This window comes from Vulpes vulpes, chromosome 4, assembly GCF_048418805.1.
Source record: "Vulpes vulpes isolate BD-2025 chromosome 4, VulVul3, whole genome shotgun sequence".
In the NCBI taxonomy this organism is placed as follows: domain Eukaryota; kingdom Metazoa; phylum Chordata; class Mammalia; order Carnivora; family Canidae; genus Vulpes; species Vulpes vulpes.
The window spans coordinates 31910825-31935630 of record NC_132783.1 but is presented as its reverse complement, the minus strand read 5'-3'; the positions used below and the strand labels follow the sequence as shown (position 1 = coordinate 31935630).

Below are 24806 nucleotides of genomic sequence, written 5' to 3'. Positions count from 1 at the left end.
GCAAATGGTATTTCAGTAATTTTCAGAAACAAAGAATGCAATTAACAACTATTTTTTTTATAGATTTTGATCTTGTCTAAAGGCCAAAATAAATGTACTCTCAGTCTTCACCAAACCTTGGATGATACAGTGCAGGTGCCTCCATGAAAGGTCCATGAATGACCTTAGCTACTTTTTACGATGTTGCCATAACTCTACCAAATTCTAGTACACCGGCATCAGGGACAAAGCCCCACGCTCACTAGCTGGCCAGTGTTAAAATGAATAAGCTATGGAGGCTCCTGGAACCTGTGATGAACCATGGTGGTGTTTCCTGCTTCTGAACACTTGGGTTGGGCTCCAGGCAGAAATGGGGAAGCTGGCCTTGGAAGCATGGGAAGTCAGACTGCATTTGTGCAGGTGTAGGAGTCCACATTTTACAGTAGAGTTTGGTAGTTAAAATTCACCAGCTCCTCTTGACCTGCCCCAAATCCAAGTGGCTACAGGTAGAGAAAGCAAATTCCATTCTATCCTGGGAGACACACTATCCCTTATCCAGGAGGCTGTAGCCCTCTGCCTCATATAGCCTGACTAAAGTACTGAGAGCTATAAAAAATCATTTTGGAATATAAATTAGATCATGTCACACTTCTCAAAACCTTTCAGTGGCATCTCCTCACCCTTAGGTTAAGTTTCAAAGTCTTTACCAGGGACTGCAAGACAGATTGTCTCTGTTCTCATTTCCTTCCACGCTCTGCTCATTCCCTCCACACCAGCCAACTGCCCATTCCTCAAACGTACCAAGCCAGCACCAATCTCAGGACCTTTGCCACGTTGCTTCCTCAGCCTAGACCAATTATATATTAGCTCTTGCTTCATTTCATTCAGGTTGCAATTGTTTCCTTTTCACAGACACATCTCCTGAATGCCCTATAGAAATAGGCCAATCCTCTTACTCTCTTTTTCCTTAAATTGCCTTGTTTTTCTTCATAGTATCTACCATTTCTTGGCACTGTATCATCACTTTATTAATGTAAGTATCAGGTACAAAGGTACCATTTTTATAGGTTAAAAAAAGCACAAACATCAGGAACTGGATCTAAGATATTCACATTTAACCTGTTTATCTTCATTAATGTATTTTTCCTCTATGTAAAAAAATTTCGTGTAAATTCACTTTTCTTAGGAGGAATGCAATGCTAGTTGGGTTTTTATATTCTATTTTATCTATTCCATTCTACCCTATTTAAGTTGAGAGATTAGCTGGTGCCACAAAATGTCGTGTGTCACAAAAATGTCTTTATTACATAAAAACTATAACATATCTTTATCCAGCATTATATAACTTATGAAAACAGATGTACTTTGCTAACATTCACTTCATAGCAAGATCTCATTACATGTGTGATCCAGTCATGATGAAACAGAACAACCTCCACGAAAACAAAAGCTCAAGGAAATAAAAGCTAAAGAATGAATTAAGGCATTTATAAGTTATGATAATGATAGCTTGTAAGTATTCTAATTCCACTGAATATGAAGAAGGATAGAAGAATATTAACTGGAATTTAAAACTGGTTATGAAGGAAAACTTTCATGCCTATGTGGTTGAAAATAACCAATGACTTTTTAAAAGGTGGCTTTGGAATTTTTTTTCTCCAGAATTTTTTTTTTTAATGAAAACTTTTGAATGAAAATTGGGGATTGTTCAGCTATCATGTAAATCCAACCTAACATAAGCAAATGGACTATATCCAAAACTATTACAGAAGGAAATAAAACTTATTTTCTATTTATTCTAGGGTACTAATATATCTTGCTTATAAGAAGACAAAGAAGAACCTCCACACAGTTTTCCATAGTGGCTGTACCAGCTCACAATCCCACCAACAGTGCAAGAGGGTTCCCCTTTCTCCACATCCTCTCCAACATTTGTGGTTTCCTGTCTTGTATGCCAGAACACTTGCACCCCAATGTTTATAGCAGCAATGTCCACAATAGCCAAACTGTGGAAGAAGCCTTGGTGCCCACTGAAAGATGAATGGATAAAGAAGCTGTGGTATATGTATACAATGGAATATTACTCAGCCATTATAAATGACAAATGCCCACCATTTGCTTCGACGTGGATAGAACTGGAGGGTATTATGCTGAGTGAAATAAGTCAATCAGGAAAGGACAAACATTATATGGTCTCATTCATTCGGGGAATATAAAAAATAGTGAAAAGGAATAAAGGGAAAGGAGAGAAAATGAGTGGGAAATATTAGTGAGGGTGACAAACCACAAGAGACTCCTAACTCTGGGAAACGAACAAGGGGTAGTGGAAGGGGAGGTGGGTGAGGGGTTGGGGTGACTGAGTGATGGGCACTGAGAGGGGCACTTGACGGGATGAGCAATGGGTGATATGCTATCTGTTGGCAAATTGAACTCCAATTAAAGAATTAAAAAATAAAAAAAAAAAATAAAATCTAGTTTGGTAGAAAAAAAAAGATGACAAAGAAGGTAATTCAACATCTGCTTATTATATCCTGATTTTGATTGGAAAATTAATACATCAAGGTAATATAACAAGTAATCTCTAATATTTAATTTCTGTTTACATAATAATTTATAATAAGTAAATTAGTCGGTTTTATTCAGGAAGAACAAAACAATTTTATAACTTTAAAGGAAAGTTTTGATTTGAAATTTCTGGTAGAGATATAGGATAACTTTTTTTTTTTTAAGATTTTATTTATTCATGAGAGACACAGAGAGAGAGAGATTGACATAGGCAGAGGGAGAAGCAGGCTCCATGCAGGGAGCCTGATGCAGTACTCGATCGAGGGACTCCAGGATCATGCCCTGGGCGGAAGGCAGGCACTCAACTGCTGAGTCACTCAGGTGTCCCAGGATAACTATTTTTCAACAGGATATATTAATGGTCAAACCTTACTGGATATAAAATATCTAAAAAATAGGGTAGGGCCGCCCCGGTGGCGCAATGGTTTAGCACTGCCTGCAGCTGGGGGTGTGATCCTGGAGACCCAGGATTGAGTCCTGCAGACCCAGGACCAAGTCCTGCATCGGGCTCTCTGTATGGAGCCTGCTTCTCCCTCTGCCTGTGTCTCTCCCTCTCTCTCTCTCTGAATAAATAAGTAAATATTTTAAAAAAATATCTAAAAAACATATAGCATATATTTATGCTTCTTTGACAACTATTCCCAAATGATAGCTGTTTGGTTTATGGTGTGATGATAATTTCTTTTTCCCTTTCTCTTCTCTTTGTCTTTATGTTCCCATATGACTTGACATAAGCTACTAGAACCAAGATGTAAGCTATAACCAAGTATTCATCGAACACCATCTCTCTACCAAGACTGGATAAATAGCAGATAGGACAAGGTAACAAAACAGACTTGTATTGAAATATAATAATTTTTCAAACCAGCACTGGAGAAGTTGAATATTCATTCAGCTATATGTCCAAGCTGAAAAAAAGATTTACAGTATTTAATTTCTTTGTATAAAAATATAAGGATAATATTGAGGATAGAGCTTGTACTTATTTTGAAAGAAAGTGAGGCAAAGCCTTCTTTATGAAAACACGTATTTAGAACAAAAAATTAGGATCCAAATTATTCACGATTAGAGAAGCTTCCCCTTCTTACAGGGTATAGGTAATGTATTGTTCCCTTAGAACCTAAAGAGTTGGTTATCAGTCATCTAATGGAAAAAATAAAGAGAAGGGGATCTAAGGCCTTAAAAGCAAAAATACTAAGAAGTATTACAAATATGCTAGAAATCAGTGGGAACACACATTCACTTAATAAATATTTATTGACTACTTACTCTATGACATGTAATGCTAGGTACAGGGTGAATTTAAATTTATAAGACAAGGTCTATGCCTTTGAAGAGCTCAGGGTGCAATGGAGAATATGGCAATGAGTGCTACAGTATTGGTAAGTATAAATAAAATCTATGAATAAAAAAAGAAACTCATCTATAGGAGTAAGTGAAGGGAGTAAAATTTGATTTGAGTTCTTTTTTTTAAAGATTTTATTTATTTATTTATTTGAGGGCGAGCAAGAGAGAGCATAAGTAGGAGGGAAGAACAGGCTCTGCACTGAGAAGGAAACCTGATGCAGGGCTCCATCCCAGGATGCTGGGATTATGACCTTAGCCCAAGGCAGACACTTAACCAACTGAGTCACCCAGGCACCCTGATTTGAGTTCTGAAGGATAAATCACATATAAAATGAGAAAGGGGTAAAGAACACCTCAAAAGGAAAAGCCTGTGGAAAGGCAAAGAGGTATGTGAAAGAGGTAAGTTCAAAATGGTGACATGACCAGTGTACATAGATTACAGGGTACTTGGAGGAGCAGTGAGAAAGAAGTCCAGAAAGAGTGAGGGGCTGGTTTGTAAGGGGTCTTCTGTGCCCAAGTGTGGTCTCTGCATTGTCAAGAGCATTACCTATTTGATGGGTGATTTACAAAGACGATTCCAGTGGCTTATGGGAGGAAAATGGTGGAAGGAAGAGACTGGTGGCAGGGGACCATTTTACAAGTGATTGCAATTGTATGGGCAAGATGAAACTACATAATGATCTATGTTGTCATAAATTAGAGAATCATTTTGTTTTAGAATAATTAATGTTTTTAGCAATTGTGGGCAGCTCATAAATATGAAATGTTTTGAGGTAAGGCTAAGGTTTAGAGAGTAGGGTCTTGCAGAAGATTCAAAGATAACATAGTATGTTAATAGCAATAAAGGCTTCAATGTGATGTCAGATGCCTTGGGATGGTGGCAGCTCTTTTACATTCAGCTTTTCAGAAGGTATTACCACCATTTCATTTACATATCTTTATTAACATGCTTAAACATTAGGGGTTTCTTCTATTTTTTAAAGATGTTAAAGGGTGTCTGGGTGGTGCAATGAGTTAAAGTGTGACTCTGGGTTTTGGTTCAGGTTGTGGTCTCAGGTCATGATCTCGGGTTGTGATCTTAGGTCATGAGATGAAGCCTCATGTTGGGTTCTGAGCTCAGTGTGGAATCTGCTTGAGATTTTCTCTCCCTCTGCCCCACCCCTCCCCAAATAAATAAATAAATCTTTTGTTTTTTAAGTTAATTTTAGAGACCTCTCTGGAGAAAAACAAATACAAAAACTAATCCTTCACAAGTACAAAAGTAATAAGCAATACATTTTATTGGAAAATTTAAAATCTAAAATTAAGTGGACTAATCATTTATTTGAGAAGAGCAACAGGTCTTTAAAGATCTTCTGCAACAAATGTAACTTTCAATTTCCTTGAGAAGGAAAATTTTAAATCAATCTTTCCAGGATAGAACCCTAAAAAAAAAAAAAAAAAACCCAACCACCCTAAACCTTCACTCTACTGTTGAGTACAACACTATAATCACAAATGCACAACATATGTTTCATAGTTCACGGCCACTGATTTGTTTGTATATTGAACACAATGGTTTGCTTCTTTTGCAACAGTAACTTACAAGAGAGACTCCAAATCACTTCTGTGAGAAAAAAAAAAAAAACTGTGAAAATTAGATAGAATTTGAGCAGCTAGGCTTATATCTTGTGATTTTATGAGGTAACGGAAGTGTTAAAACTTTTTGAGTAAATAACTTATCAGTCAAGCACACAGACCTCCTAAGACTCCTTTCTGGATAACATCTTTTAAGTTAGCATTAGGTGATTACATTTCTATGTTCTATACTAAGGTGCTCAAGGAAAACTACTTCATAGTGAATGACATACAAGTGCAGCAAATCTTTTTAAATTTGCATGTTGTTTTGGGAACCTTTTTAAAAGGAACTATAAGCCAGCATATGGAAAGTTATAAATGTGGCTGAAGTCTGCCTGGAATCTAATTAGAGATGCCTTCCAGCTGTTGCCACTGCCTGGAGCCTCTATTTCCTCTTACTCGCTCTTTCCAAAATACCATGGAAAAGAGACTGAACAGCAGTGCTCCTGAAGCAACTTGAGTTCAGTGAGGTGGTCTGGTGAAAAAGGAGATGACAAATCAGCCACCTTACTGAATCTCCCTGTATATAAGGCATTGCTCTATGAAAAACCAGTCTAATTAGGGAGAGAGTAAAGAGGTAAAATTAGTGTTAAATAAAAAATTATATGCATAACAGTAGTACAAACAGTGTTATCAACGCTATGACTAAAGAAAAAATGTGCTCTAAGATCTCCCTGTGTGTAGGGAAATTAAGAAATCCATTAATTATTTTTCTATTTGTACTGTGTTCCCTAAACCAGACACCTATGATGATCACAGAAGGTCTGTAAACCATTCACACTTTGACAAATATCAGGCCCTTACATCATAGCTTTTACATTTTTTTCTCTATGGATGTTAACCTGAATATTTTATTGTTAGCTATTATATATATATATCCAAATGTATGCATAACAGAGCTTAAGGTGAGGAGGATTTGGAGAAAGACAGACTTTAATCGGGGCCTTCAAGGATAAGTAAGATTTCAAATTGGCAAAAGAAGAGGGCAATCGTGATCAAAATGTACCACTTCCATTTGTTTAAAGATTTACTTTCCCCTAAGCTCCCCTTTATTTTCTACTCTACCTTCACCCACATCTTCAACTACATGTCTCTCTACCTTGAAAATACCCTCTTTAAACCTGCTACTTTTTAAATCACCAGAATATTTCTCTCTTGCCTTTGTTTCAAACTCCTCTCACAGATGATACCACTCTCTCCATTTCTATTCCATCAACCCTTTCTAGTAACCTTTCCAAAATCAGAGCTATTTGTGGCTTTAATTTTTTTCTGGGGAAGGTGTGATAAAAATGATGTCTTTCTTCTTAAAATAGCAACTTAAAAGCACTATAAAAATTTTAATAATAACTAGAACTGTCTAAAAAGAACATTTCTTTTCAGGCAAATGTTAAATTAAGTAATCTGCCTGAAATTGCTGTAGACATCTTTCTGAGTGGCTCACACAGAACATAAACCTCATAAGCCAACAGCACACTGTGGGGGAAAATAATTTCTGTTCACCCTCAGTCCAGAGTTCTGTTCTGTTAACAGCTTTACTTCTAAATATGTACAACATTTCCTTTAAAAAAATCTTCTGTTTAGTGTTTCAAATGCACAGACTAGTTCTGATCTAGTGAATTGATTCCCTAATATTGAATCATTCTGGCCAAACATGAGTCAGAGTCGTAAAGCTTTCCGAGACAGTTAGCTATTAAAATGTTAGGGACATATGTGAACCTGTGAACAATTTCACAGTCTCAAAGGAGACAGAATTTTTAGCTTTTATGAGAGGCTATGATAAGAGAGAAATAAGATCTTACTGTTTTCATGCTTTATCTTTTCTAAATTTCAACATTTACTAGAGGAACTTCATTTTGCTGTATTTTTTTTTAGTTATGTAGGATTTACAATGATCGTGTGTAGCATTTAAGCAAAAATTTTACAGACATTTGCTATGTTTCAGTTTATATTTATTTACTATGATTTTTTAGACTATTTGGCAACTACCGTGAGATGGCAATGATGTGGGATTAATTGTTGCACCAGAATGTGTTTATATGATTGTACATTGTCAAAAGGCATTTGGTTTCTGAAAGACAGAATGCAAATATAAAGAAAAAAGTATAGTTAAAAGTCAGAATATTTGCCACCTTACATTTTGATTAATGTCTACTTTGCTTAATGTTATATGTTCTACCAGCCACCTAAAGAGAACTTGTCCAAAAGTCTTCCAGTTTTTCCTCTTTTCATGTCAAGCTATGTTTATTTGGGGATTCAGCAGTGTGCATTCTAATACTATCTCTTGAAGTTTTGTTCTCTTTTCCATTCTTATTATTATGTCTTTTTAGCTTCTCATTTCTCATCTAAACAATTTCCTACTGATTTCCTTGATACAGAATTAGAGAGATAGTAATGGGCAGTAGAATCATAGTAGATATTTTATAGATTATGCATAGAAAGAGGACAAACTTTAAGTATTAGTTCTCAATAATTGTTCTGCAACATGCTTACCTGTAACTTAGTTACTAAATAATAGCTTCCTTGTCCTGTCTAATGGGCTATTGAAATGACAAGAAAAAAAATACCCTTGAAGGTCTGATATTATCTGGAAAGTCTTCTCCACCGTACAGATATTGTTGCTTTATTATTATTTTCCTCGTATTTCCATGTACCCCTGTTTGGATATTAAAGTCTTTCATGCCCCTGCAGTGTAGCATTACAATACTTTAAGATTATTACTAACTGCCTCATCTTTAAAACCTATGATCAATTCTTTAAAAGTATCACAACAAACAGCATACTTTGTAAAAAGAAAAAAAAACAAAAAACAAAAAAACGGTTGTTGTCAAAGCATTTACTTGTAAAAGATGTATTTAAGAGCTAGGTGGTTTTTTGTGGTTGCTGCTGTTGTGTCACAATGTTTACATGTTATAACCAAATGCCTATATTCCCTATTCTTGAGAATGGCTGCATTGTCAACAAAGTACTCATTTGTAGTATTAAGTCAGTAATGTATCTTTCTTGACCTGTCGGAAAATTATCCTCAGAGTAGATAAAATAAGCCCGAGGATCTCAAGCCATGACCCAGGAACCCTGGAGATTGGGCAGAGGGTCCCTGAGCCTGCCTTAGAAGGAAGGGGTTGAGGCTAGAAACCTCTACCAGACTATCCACTTTCATTTGTTTTATATACTGGGCTATTCCCTCAAAGACCTCACTTGAATAAAACGTTCCAAGTAGAAAGAGTTTCTAAGTCATAGAACAAGTTTCAAGTCCAGCAAGGAAATAAATCAATTTACATGTGGCAGAAAATCTGTGAACTGGCTAGCTCCTCCAGGTCAAAAGGAAGCCCTGAGACAAAGCAGGAACTGTGTGGTTCCTGCATAGACATCTGGAGGCGTGACACTACTGCCCTACACCTACCCAGAAAAGCCTCAGCACTTGGGAAGTAAGGTAACTTACAGGACAGGACAGCATGGCTTCACTAAAGTTAGCCACAAATACTTAAAATGAAGAGATTTTGAGGAGAAATTTGAGATTGTAAAAGACTGAGATTCAGTGTTCTTTAAGAAATAATTTAAAAAATTTCTTTTGCTTCAGTATAAAATTGTTGACAACGCGTGTCCCTCAAAATCCGAGAAAGAGAAAGTTTGGGCTCACTGTCATGTCAGAGGGAGGGCGGACCTTTCGATATCAATACTAGGGGGTAATGAATGAATGCACTGACACAAACATTCATCTCATTAAAGCTTGTCTCTGTATCTGTGCAGCTGTTAACTCTTTGGCCCAGAAAGCAACACAGAAGCAGTGATACAACTTACCCAGAGTGGTTCATAAATTGTTTAGAGAACAATTTTATTAACTCAGAGAACAAAGAGATTGTCAATGTGGAAAAGTTTTTTAAAGTGACTGTTTTCTAAATATAAAAGCAGGTGTTCTATTTTTAGCCATTTTTAAACTAAGAAACAAAATAAGCCATACCTCAAATTTAAAAAAAAAAATTCTTACCAGAAATAAATCCTTAAAAGTCATAACTCCATAAATGCAGGTGAAGAATCAACCACCAAGTGTCACTCAGACTCTTTGGCTTTGACATTAATCCAAGAGAAAGGGAGAAACATGCGCATAGTATGTATGTGTGTTTGTGGTGTATACACTTGACATTTAATCCGTCTGAAGTAGCAACATTTTCAGTGTAATGACAATGGAGAGGAATGTCCAGTTTATACATTGGCTGTGCTTGTGGGTTTCCTTTTTTCAGCAACCATCTGAGCAACTCTAATACTAATAATGGGTACCGTACTAATAATACGCAGGGTCTGTGTCTTCAAGTCTGAGGTGGCAAAGTGATGGGAATAGCGAATTTGTCATTCTGGGTCTCTGGGGCCAAACAAGAATGCAAGCCCCTGTTCTTGCCCTGATATAGCCACCTCCTCCATATTCCCCTGTGCTGCTTTATCTTTCCGTTGAAATATTAGTAGTTAACTGGCTGAGCTAGAATTCAAATTCAGATCTTCTAACCCCACCTACTATGCTCTTCCCTGGACCATATTGCTAAATAAAAAAATACAAAGGCTCTAATTTATTGGTGGGCTTTGAAGTATAAAATGTAATTGCTGAAAGCGGTCCTGTGATTTGTAATCAGTAGTAACTTTACCTGCTTTTGAATGAGCACATTTTTTTTTCTGCTAATAGCAGAATGAATGACCTTGACATTGTCAGGATCAACTCCTGACATCTCAACTCCTCTTTTTCCTCCCAACCTATCTATAGTCCATAAAAATATTTTGTCTGCCTACCTGTGGAATATACTCAGAGCCTACTGCTTTCCATCACCCCTCTCCACAGCCTGTAATCTCCCCCTAGGTTAATGGATGATTTCAGGGCCAAGTCTTCCTGCTGCAAACCTTACATCTACAATCTAGCCTCAACACAAGCACCAAAGCAATTCAGTTAAAACTAAGTTAGGTCATGTCACCTCTCCACTCTAAGCCTTCCATGGCTCCCATTTTGCTCACAGTGAAAGTCCATGTCCTGCCTAGGCCTGCATGGCACTACAGAATCTGGCTTCTTTAACCACCTTGACCCCACCTCCACTTACTCTCCCCTGTCCTCCCTCTGATCAGTCTAGCTAGTCGGGCTTCTTAATGGTACCTGAACACATCAAAGGTGCTCCTACCACAGGGCCAATGCATTTACTGTTCTGTCTGCCTGGAGCAGTAATATACAAGACTCTCTCTTTCACTTCCTTTCTTAATGAAGCCTCTGTGACCTCCATAATATTGCCCTCTTAACTCCCATCCCCTTTCCTGCTGTATTGTTCTTCACAGAGCATGATGTCCTCTAGTATTCTCTATATTTCACTTATTTGTATCTCCTTGCACTAAAATATAAAAGTCAGGATAGCAGGGATTTTTGTAGGTTGTGTTGACTGTTACGTTTCCCAGTGCCTCGAACAGTATCTGGCAAACAGCAGGTGCTCAATGTTGAATGAATGAATGAATGCTGAATGAATTTCAGAGAAATCAGAGAAATAAAAATAAAAAGCCCAATGAAATCAAGGGTGATAACCTCAGAAACCATTAACTGGTAATGGAAAGCTTCATGAAGGTTTACACATGAGTGTGACAAGCTAGTCAATGTATAGGTTTCTCCTCTACAGAACTTCTAAGGGTATGCACTTAACCTTGGAAGACTTCTTTGTAAGACTGAGAAATATTAACATTTACCTTCCTCATAGATTTGTGATGAGGCTTAACATTGTCCTAAAAAATTTTTTAAAAAACTCGATTTTAAATTATTTACTTATTTTGTTTTGTTATTTTGGCATCTGCGGTTATTCAGAGCCATATCAGAAAAGAGAATCTGGGAAGTTCTATTGTTAAAGTCAAATCACTGCTTTATTTTAGCAAATCTGACTACTGAACCAAATGACCCAATTTCATTTAAAGGTATTCCTCAGCTAATTCAGACCAGCTACAACACTTTACAAAATCAAGATATATCTTTATTCATACTGAAACTGATGCAAACTAGGTCAAATTCTTAATTTATGGATTTAAACAAGACCTCGAAATAAATGTCCATTTTCTCTAAGTCGGCATTGTGGTAAAAGTTCTAAAAGAGAACAATGTACTAAAATATCTGTATTTCCTAACACCTTTAATTTCATGATTTAGTTCTCAGAAATTCAGTTACTTTTGGTCTTGAGCCAATTACTTTGCCCAAAATAGGAATCTTTTTATCATTCATTTTGTAGGAGAGCATAAGCACCTTAATAGAGAAGCTGTCTCTTCCAGGAGCCAGATCTATGTAACCTGAAACAAGCCTTCAACTGTAGAGGATATAAAGAAAGCCACATAAATTAACTGCACTTGCCCCTTGGATGGCATTTAAATTAAACAGTCTTATGCATAGAGTGGGTGTTAAATGGTGGTTAAAAAATAAAGAAGTAAAGATGGTAATAAACAGTCATGGAGCTTTAGAGGTGAAAACTGTATTGCAGTATAACTCAGTACTCATTGTGGTCCCCAGACCAGCAACTTCATTATCATCAGGCTGTTTACTGAAAATGAAGAATTTCAGGCACCACCCAGAAACTTCTAAAACAAAATTTCTGGGTGGAGCCTAGAGGAATGAAGTTTTTAACAAATTCTCCAGGTGATTCTTATGCATTGCACTATCATGTACATCTTACAATTCTAAATGTCTAACTGTTAATATTTAAGAGGTTAGGGTCAACAGTACATATGAAAAAATTCCTTAAAACTTTTCAAAGTTGAATTTAAACAAAACCTTTTACCAGGCACTAAACACTATTGCTTCAAAACATAGTAACAAAAATAGAGCTGGGATTATATTTTAAATCCCTTATGGACCATTTAAATTCTTGGTTTCCTCTCAATATGAGAAAGTGTAGTTTGATTAATAATATAAGTATTACAAATTTTGAAAGGTAAACAAATAGTGTCATCCTTAATTTAGATATGAAACAAATGAATAATAAGAACTTATTCCAATTTCCCCAAATTGTATGGGAAAGCCAGTTTGAAAATTAGTTCCTGTTTTTTAGAAAGGCTCTATTTTAGCTTATTGTGGCTTTGCAAGAATAAGGTACTTATTGATTTCTACTTTAAAGAGTAGGTATGCAGCTATACTAAACCCCACCTTGTCAACAATCGGAGTAGTATAATAGAACAATCATAGTGTTAGGGTTGGAATTCTAGCCTTATTACTTATTATGGTATCTTGGCCAAAATATTTTACTTCTATGAGCTTGATTTCTTCATATATAAAATGTGGATAATAATAATTACCCCTGAGTTATGAAGCCTATATACATATTGGGAGAAGGAGAAATATTCATACATAGACAAATTAGAGAATGTATATTATAGGGTAATATATATATACATACATATATATATATTTTAACAGTTGTTAAGTGTCAAATAAATGATATATCTCTATTCCCAAGATTTTATCTTCAACTAAATCTTTTATTTAGAAAAATTTATGATTAAATTACACATCAGAGCACTGAAAGACAATCAAACTAGAACCAAAACAGAAAATAAATAAACAAACAAATGACAACTGATTTCAAGTATTTGAGCTTATATTTTCAAGTGTGTTAAATAATTTCTAAACTAACAAAATCTTCCCTATGGTGGGAGGGGCAGAGGGAAACAGAATCTTAAGCAAGCTCAATGCCCAGTGGGGAGCCTGACATGGGCTGGATCTCACAACCCTGAGATCATGACTTGAGCCAAAATCAAGAGTCATGCTTATCCAATTAAGCCATCCATGTGCCCTAAACTAAAAAAGACTTAATCTGATGAGTCTGATACACTCAGTTCACATTCTTTTATGATAGCCTTATTCTTTGCAAGAACCTGCTGTATTCAAAGGATATAACACAGTCTTTAATCTTAAAATATTCAACCCCAAAGATAATTTTTTAATGTCTGATAAAACAATTTAAAATTTTTTGAGGTCTTCAGATCCAAGATTATGGCAAATCTTTTTATAAATTTCTGATAAATTACAGATGTATTAAAATGTTAAAATTATAGATATAGTATACATTAATATTATGGCATAGATTATTCATTATTGTTTCTGTCAATGGAATTTTGAAATAAGATAATGAGCTGATGAGAGGATATTGTCAGTCTGAGGAGATGAGAAATTTTGAAATAGTAGTTCTAAAGAATGGAACACATACTAGAGGAAGTTAAAAAAATCACTGGGCACTTTTGAGTGCCTATTTTGGATTTGTGGTCGTGGATTTACTCAAGTATTGACTGCCACTTATGTTCTTGCTGCTATGTGTACCTCTTGGGTGGACCTTATTGGGCATAAAATGTTGCCAAACCATGCTCACAAAGCCTGTTTGGACACTGTGCACAGAACAATCCAGAACTCCCATAGGGTCCAGTTAGTTTCCTGAGCCTCTTTCTCATCCAAATCTGGTTCCCTTAACCTCTCCAATCAAGTCTGAGAACAACCAAATATTGAGAAAAGCACATTAATATGTCTCCTCAGTAAGGGGACAATGACCTAGTGAATATCTTCTGGCTTGTCTCTTACTAGGCCAAAGTGGTTGGCAGATTGGTGTTGGTATTATAATAGAGATGTGATATTATTGATTTTGTTTAGTCAGTGGAAGGAAGAGTCCTATTCATTGTCATAAAGTGAAGGGGTTGGAAAAAAATTATGTGTGACACCCCTTTGAATTCTAAGAATTCTATCTGTATGTTGGCTGTCATATCACATCATACTCAAGAAAAGGTGTATAAAGCCTATATAAAGTAAACATTTGCAAAAGGTTTGTGAGTATTATCACAATTTTTGGTAAGGCTGTACACATCCCTACTTTGGAAAAAAATTAAAAGAGTAGGGATGCCTGGGTGGCTCAGTGTTTGAGTGCTTTTGGCTCAGGGCATGATCCTGGAGTCCCAGGATGGAGTCCCACCTTGGGCTCCCTGCATGGAGCCTACTTCTCCCTCTGCCTATGTCTCTGCCTCTCTTTCTCTGTGTCTCTCATGAATAGATAAATAAAATCTTTTACTTTTTAAAAAAATTAAAACAGTAGTTGAGACTTTAGAAAAAAAACTTTTCCTTTTTTGTTCAAAATAAATGCCCTGTAGAATTCAGTTAAACCTAAAACTAGAATGTATTGAGCATCTATATTATATGTCAGGCAATATTCTATGTGCTTTCACCAACATGGTCTCATTTAATATGATAACCAAACCTGAGAATTAGTTCCTAAACTCTCATTTGATGAGGAGACTCAAGGGCATGAAGTAACCTACCTAAGGTTTCACCATAGGTGAAAACTGGCGTTTAGACCCAGGTCTTCAACTCTATGCCTACTGTTCTTTCCACATTACACACTGCTTCCCAAATAACTTCCACTTAACATCGTTGCTTTCTGTGAACATGATAAAGTTTAAAATTACACTTGAACAATTGTTAAAATGTTACCAATCTAAATATTTATGTCCACCTAACTTTATGAAATATAGTATCAAATCTCAGTTGATCAGCAATGGTGATGCAGATGTTGACAATTTTTAAATTGAAACATTCCTTTAAAATTTTAAGCCACAGTACTAATCATTGAAAAATATGGAAACTCCTAAAATTTAGAATAACTCATGTATGTCGCCCATAAAGCACTTAACATATTTTTGAATATCTTCTCATTAAGACCTTTTCACTTGATTCAGTACAATCATTGAAGAAATATTTATTGAGAGTCTGCTTATCAACATTCACTGTTTGTGGGATAGCTTAAAGTCCAGCATGAAGATAATAACCAAGATGATCAAGGTTTTATATATAATTATCATGGCCATTTTCCCATGAGGAAATGAGGCATATAAAACTTAAGTTATGTGTCTGATATCTTACAGGATTCTTCCTTTTAATCAATAGGATATGTTTTTTCAAAAAAAACCAAACTATGTTGTAAGAAGTTTACAGTTTAGGGGCATCTGAGTAGCTCAATCAGTTGAGCATCTGACTCTTTCAGCTCAGGTCATGATCTCAGGTTTGTGATGTCAAGCCCCACTTTGGGCTCTCTGCTCAGTGTGGAATCTGCTTGAGATTCTCTCCCTCTTCCCCTCCCTTGCTCTCTCTCTCTTTCTTAGATAAACAAAATTTTTTAAAAAGCAGAAGTTTACAGTTTAATGTGCTTTTGTACGTTTTGGAATTGAGAGGAAATAGGTACATAAATCATTACAAATATTATAAAAACATAAAGAGGAGAGGCTGTAGGGACAGAGAAGATTGCAGTTGACTCTGCCTGGTGTGAGGTGAGAAAGTGGTCAGAGAAAGATTGGAGATGAAGGTAGTAGAGGGTCTGGAGAGATGCAATGAAGAGAATGAGTGATATTCTAGTAAGAGAAACCTGCTTATATGGAAACAGGGAAGTTGAGGGCATAGCCCTTGTGGAAAAGTACAAGTACCTTGGCGGTGACAATCCAGAAAATATATAAATCGGAACGTGTTAGGAGATTGCACCAGAACCTTATCAGAAGCCATATGTTGAAGGTTCTAATATAGAAATGCTTAGGGATTTCTTTATAGAATGGGACTTTAGCCTACAGGTAATGGCAGTTGCTAAAAGATTATGACCAGGGGAGTGATATGATTTCAACTGTGTTGAAATTTCACCAGGTCCTAGTGTTCGAGGCAGATGCTGCAGGCAATACAATCACTTGGGGGGGGGGGGCGGTGACTGAAATAGTGGTCATAGAGCATATAAAATTTCAATTCCCATGAAGCCAAGAGCAACATCTTAATTCAAAACTATTTATTGAGTACCTGCTGAATGGTAGTCCCTAGGGTGAACCGACATTCAAATTTGAATGAGAGGTGTTAATGATATTCAATAAAATTTTAACGCTATTGTTGATTGAAGGATTTGAAGTAATTAATCACTGGCCTTTTCATTACCCTATTTTCATTTATTCTCATTTAGTATGTTATACTCTTAATGTCATTGTTTAAAGATGCATTTGCTTTCAGTAGTCACAAGCTTATAGAGTTCATTCAGATTCTTCCAAGCACAAGGACAATAACACAATCTCCAAGTACAGAAATTGAAAAAGAAAAAAAAAGCCCCAATAACCTTCTTGAACATCTCAGAACTAACAATATCATGTGAAAAAAAATCTGTGTATAGAAATTAAAACATATGGGATTTAATTTCAATTCTTTGCACTGATCAATTGAAATTGGAAAAGAGATAGGACTGTATCACAGAAAACTTTAAAAAAGAACAAACAGTTCCTTTAAAGTTTGTATATGGTTGAAAATTATGGAGCTGTAGCTCTAAATTTAAAAGAATTTTTACTTAAAAGCTATGAAAATCTTTAAAAATTTTTGAACTGTTTTCACATATTTCCTCAATTTAAGGTTGGTAATACAAATAATATCCTTATTCCACAGTGAAACCACAGAGTCTTAGTTTAAACTACTTATTCAGGATAACACAGTCAGGAATTTGTTCACTGAATCAACACTGAATCAATTTATAGTGAGATTTCCTCACTATAAATTCTATGCTATTCTGCTCTATCACATTGCCTGTCAGAGGGACATACATAATCATTCATCCATTCATTCATTCATTCATTCTTCACATGTATACTTACTGCCTATTAGTACGAAGCACTGTGAGATTCATGGGAGATTATAAATCAGAGTCTGCTCTGAGGACTGGAAGGGAGGTATGAGGGCCAGTGACAGCTATGAACGACGTGGAAATCATGCGTAGTAAGATAGTAATAGAAAGAATTATGAAAGGTCATCACTGGAATAAATTCTTTCTGGATAAGGAATCATGGAAAGCTGTACAGGATGGATAGCATTTTAGGTGAGTCTGAGCAGCTGGCATTTGGGCAAAGAGAGATAGGGCATGAATTCCAAGGAGTGGAAACCGTATGGGCAAAAGGAGGAAGAAAGTGAAGTGTGGAATGTGTTCAAGAAACAATGAATCATCCTTTTTGCAAGAGGGGAGTGTGAAGGTTGAGAGGAGAAAACACAGCTAAAAACTTTTTTACAGACTGGACAAAGGTGCTTACACTTTTCATATTGGGCAGAATGAGGGGATGAAAACACCAGGGGCCTTTTTGAAGCCACACAAATTTAGGTTTAAATACAGGCTCTGCTGCTTACAAGCTGTGTGATCAATTTAGATATTTCTCTATAACTTTTATATATCGTCCATGGAAGGAAGACATTTATTAAACATCTCATAAATATTTTCCAAAATAATAAAAATATTTCACCTCAATGAAGGTGTGAAGATCAAATGGCAGGATGTTTGAAAAGTGACTGGCACAATAAGTGTCAGTAAACAATTTCTGTTCCCATTCTGTGGTAGTCAGTGGCGAACCAGGGAGCATGTTTACTAAGGCTGGTGATGTAATGAGAGTCATGTCTGAGTAAAGCAAATATGCTGGGCGAATTAGAAGACAGAAGGAGTAAATGATTAGAGGTAAAAAGTCTTTTTTTGCCATTGAGCACACAGGGGAATGATGGTCTCTACCGGGATTATTTACTATCTAGAAGGATAAAAGAACATTGCAACATATTCTAATTATATCAAAGTGAAATACAGAAAAAGATTACAGTGGAATTAATTCTGGAATATTGCTGTGAGACAAAATCTGAATGAAACCAAACTTTTAAATAAAAGAGGCTTTCATAATGAGCTCATATTAGAAGCAGGGGCTCTGAGTCTTTTGCTTCTACCACCTTTGATCTCTGGGAGAGGTCATTTGGATGAAACAAAATGTTCTCAACTCTCCACACCTGTACAAATTTCCAGCTTTCAGAACAGCCACTCAGGAAACTCATCCAGGATTACCTGAATAGAGGTTCATTTCAAAGGGAATCTTTTTTAAAAGACTCATTTAAAATTAGGGACTTTGATCACAAGAGTGTGCCAATAGCTCACTTGACCATGATTCTACTGTCAGAAAAACCCATGAGGTCAAACAGGAATAGGCAGCTATTTGTTGAATGGTCTCCTCAATAGAGCTGTTCTTTTTGAAATGGATATGTGAGGCTTGAAAGCCATCCTCTCCATTTGTTGTTGTATTCATTTCCCAAAGCTAAAGTGAGCCTTGGAAAACAATTCTGTTTCTTCTAAACTTCTAACCATAAACATTTCTCTAGATGTTTATGCATTAACTAAATATTTACAAATGCAATAAGTGAACTCTTAGCAACTGATATTTATTGTGTACTCTCAGTGTATAGAACACTACTTAAAATCAGGCTTTGGATAAAAGAAGTGGATGGAAGAGAAAGCATGCATGACGATGTTATGTTTATGATAGAAGTGGAGGGGAAATGTGTATATGTACCCACATGCCTATGAAATGGAATAATCAAATCCTAATCCCCTTAGTGTCCTTGAATCTCTGTGAGAGGGGCTAAAAGAATTCAATTACTTTTTCAGAGTTTTCAACACTAAAATAATTGTTAATTGATAATTTCATATCCAGAAAAAATAGTTTGTAAACTCCTAAAAGACATGTTTCCCTGCCTGTACAGCCCATTGCAGGATACAGACAAGGCCTATATGGATCCTCTCTTCCTGGACCAAATGAGGTCCCAGGGCTCCTGACAGTATGCCTGACTGTACACAGTATGGCTGCAGTAGTTGGTGATGAAGGGTCAGGGGCTCAGTCAATTTCCAGAATGAGACCATAATTAAAACTGAACACATCATTTCCTTGGAGATCATCTGGAAAAAACTCGTACCATGCCTTTCAACGCCAGTTATGTTTTCACTCTAACTTCAATCTTCCCAATGTATCTTCTTTCATTCAGGTTCTAATCTCCATATATCTCTGTACATCTCTACTCTACATCAACCCCTCTCTGCTACTAACTCCCTAACCCTTGCCAAGAAGACTTTTGTTACTGAAAGTCTGTCACTGGCAAAATGTACTATGACCTCCTCTCTTTCTTGGACTTTCTTCCCACCTTCTTGTTTTAGTTGATTGCTGGGCATTCCTGATATCCTCTCAATTTGGGGCTGTTCTTTTACCCCTACCCCAATTATCACAGAGCCTGAAGCACGGATGAGTGTCCTCCTAGTTCTTCACTGGCACTTTTGGCAATTTTGGCTCTTGTTTTTTTTAAAAGCCCAACTCTTTTGAAAAGCAAGGTAGCAGACTATAGACTATTTCTTCTGTTTTACTCCGTTACCCACCCACTTCCAAACCCTGCCCCTTATCTCCCAGTCATAAATGATTGCACCACTTGGTTCACCATCCTCTTCAATACTGCTTCTCCCATTGTTGTTAATGATTTTAATGTACACTGAAGTGATCTATCTAACACGTTGCCCTTCTAAAATGTTGCCTTCCTCATTTCTTAAGATGTTTTCTTCTATTTCACCTTAGCATTCATTCCCCTGTAATTGCCCAAAACTGTACCACTCACACAATTTTGATTCCAGGCACGCACTTCTCCAACTACCATTATCTATCTAGCATTCCAAGTTTATTATAGTGTCCTCACTTCAACCCCAGCCAGATAGTCAATTCACTGACCCTGATAATTTCTTAGAGAACATAAACCTCTTATTGTCTTCCCCTTTTCCTTGCCAATTTAGAGTCCATGGTCCTACTTCATTCATTTGGCAAAGCCCCAAATCTAGTTGAATCTACCTCTTCAATGACGCTTCTTCTGCACAGCACCTGGCCATGGCACAAGAAAAACAAACAAATTATGACTTGTCTCTGTTTAAATTTATGACCACAAATCTCAAGTGGGCTCAGTTGAATGCCCTGTTTTTGTATAGCATTTCTCTACTTAATTCACTTTCTCATTCTCCTGGAGGAATATTTTCTATTTCTGTATTTAAACCTCCAGATCTTTATTCTCAGCTAATGACCTCATTTGTTATTTCACTTTGAAAGTAGAATAATTTAAAAAAGAACTACTTCATACTCCAAAACCGAATCTTCCAACTTATTTGCATTTGTACATCCATATTTTCCCTTCTTTTATATTAAAATGAATGAACTATTAAAGAAGAGCTAAGGCAATTTTGAAGGAGAACAAGTACGAGAACTTACATTCCAGACATCAATATTATAAAACTAATAGTTAAGAATGTATTATTGGCACAAGGATAGACAAAGAGACTAATGGAACAGAATAGAGTCCAGAAATAGACCCAAACATCTACATTTTTCTGATTTATGAAAAAGTGACACTACAGTGTAGTGGAGAAAGTATGGTCTTTTTAATAAATAGTGTGAGCCAAATGGAGGTACACATAGAAAAAAAATAATCTTGAACCCTGACATATCATAAGAGAAAATTAATTTCAGATAAATTATAGATCTAAATATAAAAATAAAACAATAAAACATTTAGGAAAAAAAGACCACTGTCATGATCTTGATTTAGTCAAAGATATCTTAAGTAGGACAGAAGAAGAAAAAGATAATTATTTTGACTACAATAAAATTAAAACCTTCTGCTCATCAAAAAACACTATTAAGAGTGAAAAAGTAAGCCACAGAATGGAAGAAGACATCTGCAGTACAAAAATCTGACAAAGAAACAGAACATATAAATAATTACCACAAATCAACAAGGAAGAACAATCACCTAATGAGAAAATAGGCCAAGACTTAAATAAATATCTCTTAAAAGGGAAAATTCAAGTAGTCATAAAAATACAAAAAGATACTCAACTTCATTAGTCATCAGAGACATGCAAATTTAATCCATGATAGTATACCAGGGCATAACAACCAGAATGACTAAATTGAAGAAGAAAATATCAAATGTTGACAAAGATGTGAAACAAATACAACTCTCCATACACTGCTAAGAGTGTGTGTTGATAAGAGTGTAAACTGGTGGAATCACTTTGGGAAACTGTTGCGCAGCAGCTACAGCAAATGAAAACACACTTTCCCATAACCCAGCAATCAAAGTTCTTGATGGTTATCCAAGAGAAACATATACATATGTTCATCAACAAGCACATAAAAATACATTCATGGCAGCAGTATTCATAATGGCCCAACACTTGAAACTACCCTAATGTCTGTCAACAGTAGAATGGACAAATTAATTGTATTATATTTATACAGAAGAACACTGGTCAGTAATGAGGATGAATGAATTATATCTACAGGCAATAACATGGAAAAATTTTACAAACATGTTAAGAGAAAGAAGTCAGACATGAAAGAGTACATTTTCTATAATTGCATTAAAATACAGCCAAAAATTAACCTGAGGTGTTAGAAGTTGGGAGAGTGATTACCCTCAGCAAGAAGCAGGGGTTGTTTTAACACAAATGAATTTATCAAATATCCTATTACAAATACACATCTGAGTTACCTTTGCTTTATAAAGGTATTTCAAGGAGATCAACATGGTATTTCAAGGGGATCCCTGGGTGGCTCAGAGGTTGAGCGTCTGCCTTCCACCCAAGGGCGTGATCCTGGAGTTCCCGGATTGTGTCCCACATCAGGCTCCCTGCATGGAGCCTGCTTCTCCCTCTGCCTATGTCTCTGCATCTCTCTCTTTGGGTCTCTCATGAATAAATAAATGAAATCTTTTAAAAAAAAAAAAAGCATGGTATTTCAAGTAGAAAAATCAATAACAAAATAGTCAAAAACCAAAATTATTGCAAAAATATAAATGCAGTTCAGATTGCCAATTTTTCCTACTTTAAAGTCTGCATAAAATGCATGTATAAATTTACAAAACCTTTTTCTTTTTTTAAGATTTATTTATTTGAGAGAGAGAGAGTGTGTGGGAGATGGGGAAGAGAGAGAGAGAGAGAGAGAATTCTCAAGGAGAGAGAGAGAGAGAGAGAGAGAGAGAATCCTCAAGCAGACTCTACACTGAGTGCGGAGCCCGATGCCTGGCTCAATTTTATGACCCTGAGATCATGACCAGAGTGGAAATCAAAAGTCGGACGAAATGCTCAACTGACTCAGTCACCCAGGCACCCCTAAATTTTGGAAAACTTTTAGTTCTCTTCCAGAAGCCTTTACTATATTCTCTTTTAATAAGAAGTGATGCCATTTATCCATGTCTTTATTTGTTAAAACTGTGAAAAACAAAACAAAAAGTGAGAAAAATTACTTTGAAATGAATCATACATAGGCAGCCACTTTCTCAGTCCACCTTTTTATCACCACGCCAACTTTGAACACACAGGATGCAACTCCTGCATTTACTACCTCTCTTGAAATTTTTCACTATAACTATATAAAATGAAGATAACAACAGCAGTTATCTCATACAGTGTTATAAAGATTAAATGAGATAAAAATGTATTATCCTGGAATAGTGGCTGCTAGCACTTAATAATAATAATACCCTTAATTTGTAATAATAGTGTTAATATCAGAAATGAGGTGTTTGTTAAATCACTATTGATTTCTGGGCTCAACCCCAGACCTGCTAAAGCTGAATTGCTAGTTAGGCCTGGAAATCTGCATTTTAACTAGGCTTTTGAGTGATTATTTTTGTAGACTTGAATTTGAAGGCCACTATTCAGACATTAAGGCTTACCTCTTGTTCCTCAGAGCTCCAATACAGGGATCTGCATACAGTAAATGCTTGCTGACAGTGTGATATTCAGCATTGCCAGACGTGTATGATAATAAATTATTAGAGAAATCTGGAATTTGTTACACATTTGTGCAGTATAAAGGAATAGGTTTTTACATTTTGACTCCAGCAAAAATATAAAAGGAGTCTTGTTTTGTTAATAGCACTAAAAATTGCTTCAGTTTTAATCCACTTAACTTTCTTTATAAACATGAAAACATTTGAATCCTTTCATATTTTACATAATAAGTCAGGTTTTTATTGCTTTTTGTTTTTGTTTTGTTTTGTTTTAGTTTAGAAGATCCAGAGAGTATACACATGTGCTCATGGAGAGGACAAATGACCAAAATCCCTGGCTCTGCACAATTAATAGTAGTTCCACAACTAGGCTCCTATAACTACTTTCTTCTTAATATTTGTGTTCATCTAAAGGAAAGTTCAGTCTAAAAAGAGAACTGCACTGAAAATGTCTTCAACTGTTTAGTCAAATAAGAATTTAAATCAAATTATAGCATCTATTTTAACTTTCTGTCTATAAAACAGTTACACAATTTGTTGCACGAATAGAAAATTTTAATAGGAGAATAAATCTTTACATTAGATGTCTGATTGCATTGAAAGAACAAGGGACTCAAGGTTTGACAAAAGAGAAAAATTATCTACACTGTGATGAGCATACCATAATGTATAGAGTTGTTGCATCAGTATGTTGTATGTCTAAAACAAATGCAATATTGTATATCATCTTCAATTAAAAGAGAAAAAAGTTAGGAATTATTTCTAACTTCATTTCTGTTTCACGTTGTTAAGTAAACAAAGATTAAAAGATAAAACCTAGACATTTTATTAGTGCAAAAATAATGTTTAGGAACTAAATGTTTGGAGACTAAAGCCTTAAAGCATATGCTCTACTGTGAGAGATAAGTTCATATAATTCACGTACATATTTACAGCTACCATTGGCTGTCCCAGTAAATCTAAACTTTCTCAACTAGTTGAAGAGGTTCAGTGAGCTTTTATGACACATTTATTTCATAAGCCAAAATAAGAGTGGTTGGGATTAGACATGAACAACTTGACCTGCAGGCCACCAGATGGACTTATTTTCCAGCCAAAAATCCACTCTTTCATGAATATCAAATGCCCTTGACTTTCTGATGCCACAAATAACCTTTAAAATGATTCTGAAGTACACGGGGACTTTTTTTTTTTAATCTTTCTTCCTCAAGAAAGGAAAGGACAGGATTTTTTTCTTTTCTTTTCTGGCAGTGATGCTAAGTTCTGACAGTTTGCTAAGCAATGGAAATCATGCCGTAAGCAAAAGTCTCTGCAAGACAGAGATTCTTACAAAATAATCTTTATTTTTCCAATGGATACTGGCTACTTTTATAGGATCCAATTCCAAGAACAACTTCACTGAAGCAGAGTTCTCTGAGACTGAAATCACGGGACATATATGCTGAACCACTAAGGCTTCTCTTCTACCTGTGTCCAGTGGTAGCTTGACCTCCAGACCTCCCAGTCTCTCTCTGTTCCACAGGCTAACTCTGGACGTTCAAATCAGTAACAGTGACCTATATTCTAATAGGACAGAATTAGAATATGAAAATGAGCGAATGCCTAATAGGATAGAATTAGAATATGAAAATGAGCGAATGCCTTAAGTGACAGGTTAGCTATATAGCAAGGCAACAATATT

The 24806-nt window shown here is 35.9% G+C and overlaps 1 protein-coding gene across 1 annotated transcript in view; it reads right to left on the bottom strand.

The window, feature by feature from the left end:
* The window catches only part of ARSJ (arylsulfatase family member J), a 75282-nt gene that overhangs the window by 49006 nt on the left and 1470 nt on the right, over positions 1-24806 (bottom strand). The gene's annotated exons all lie outside the window — the stretch shown is intronic.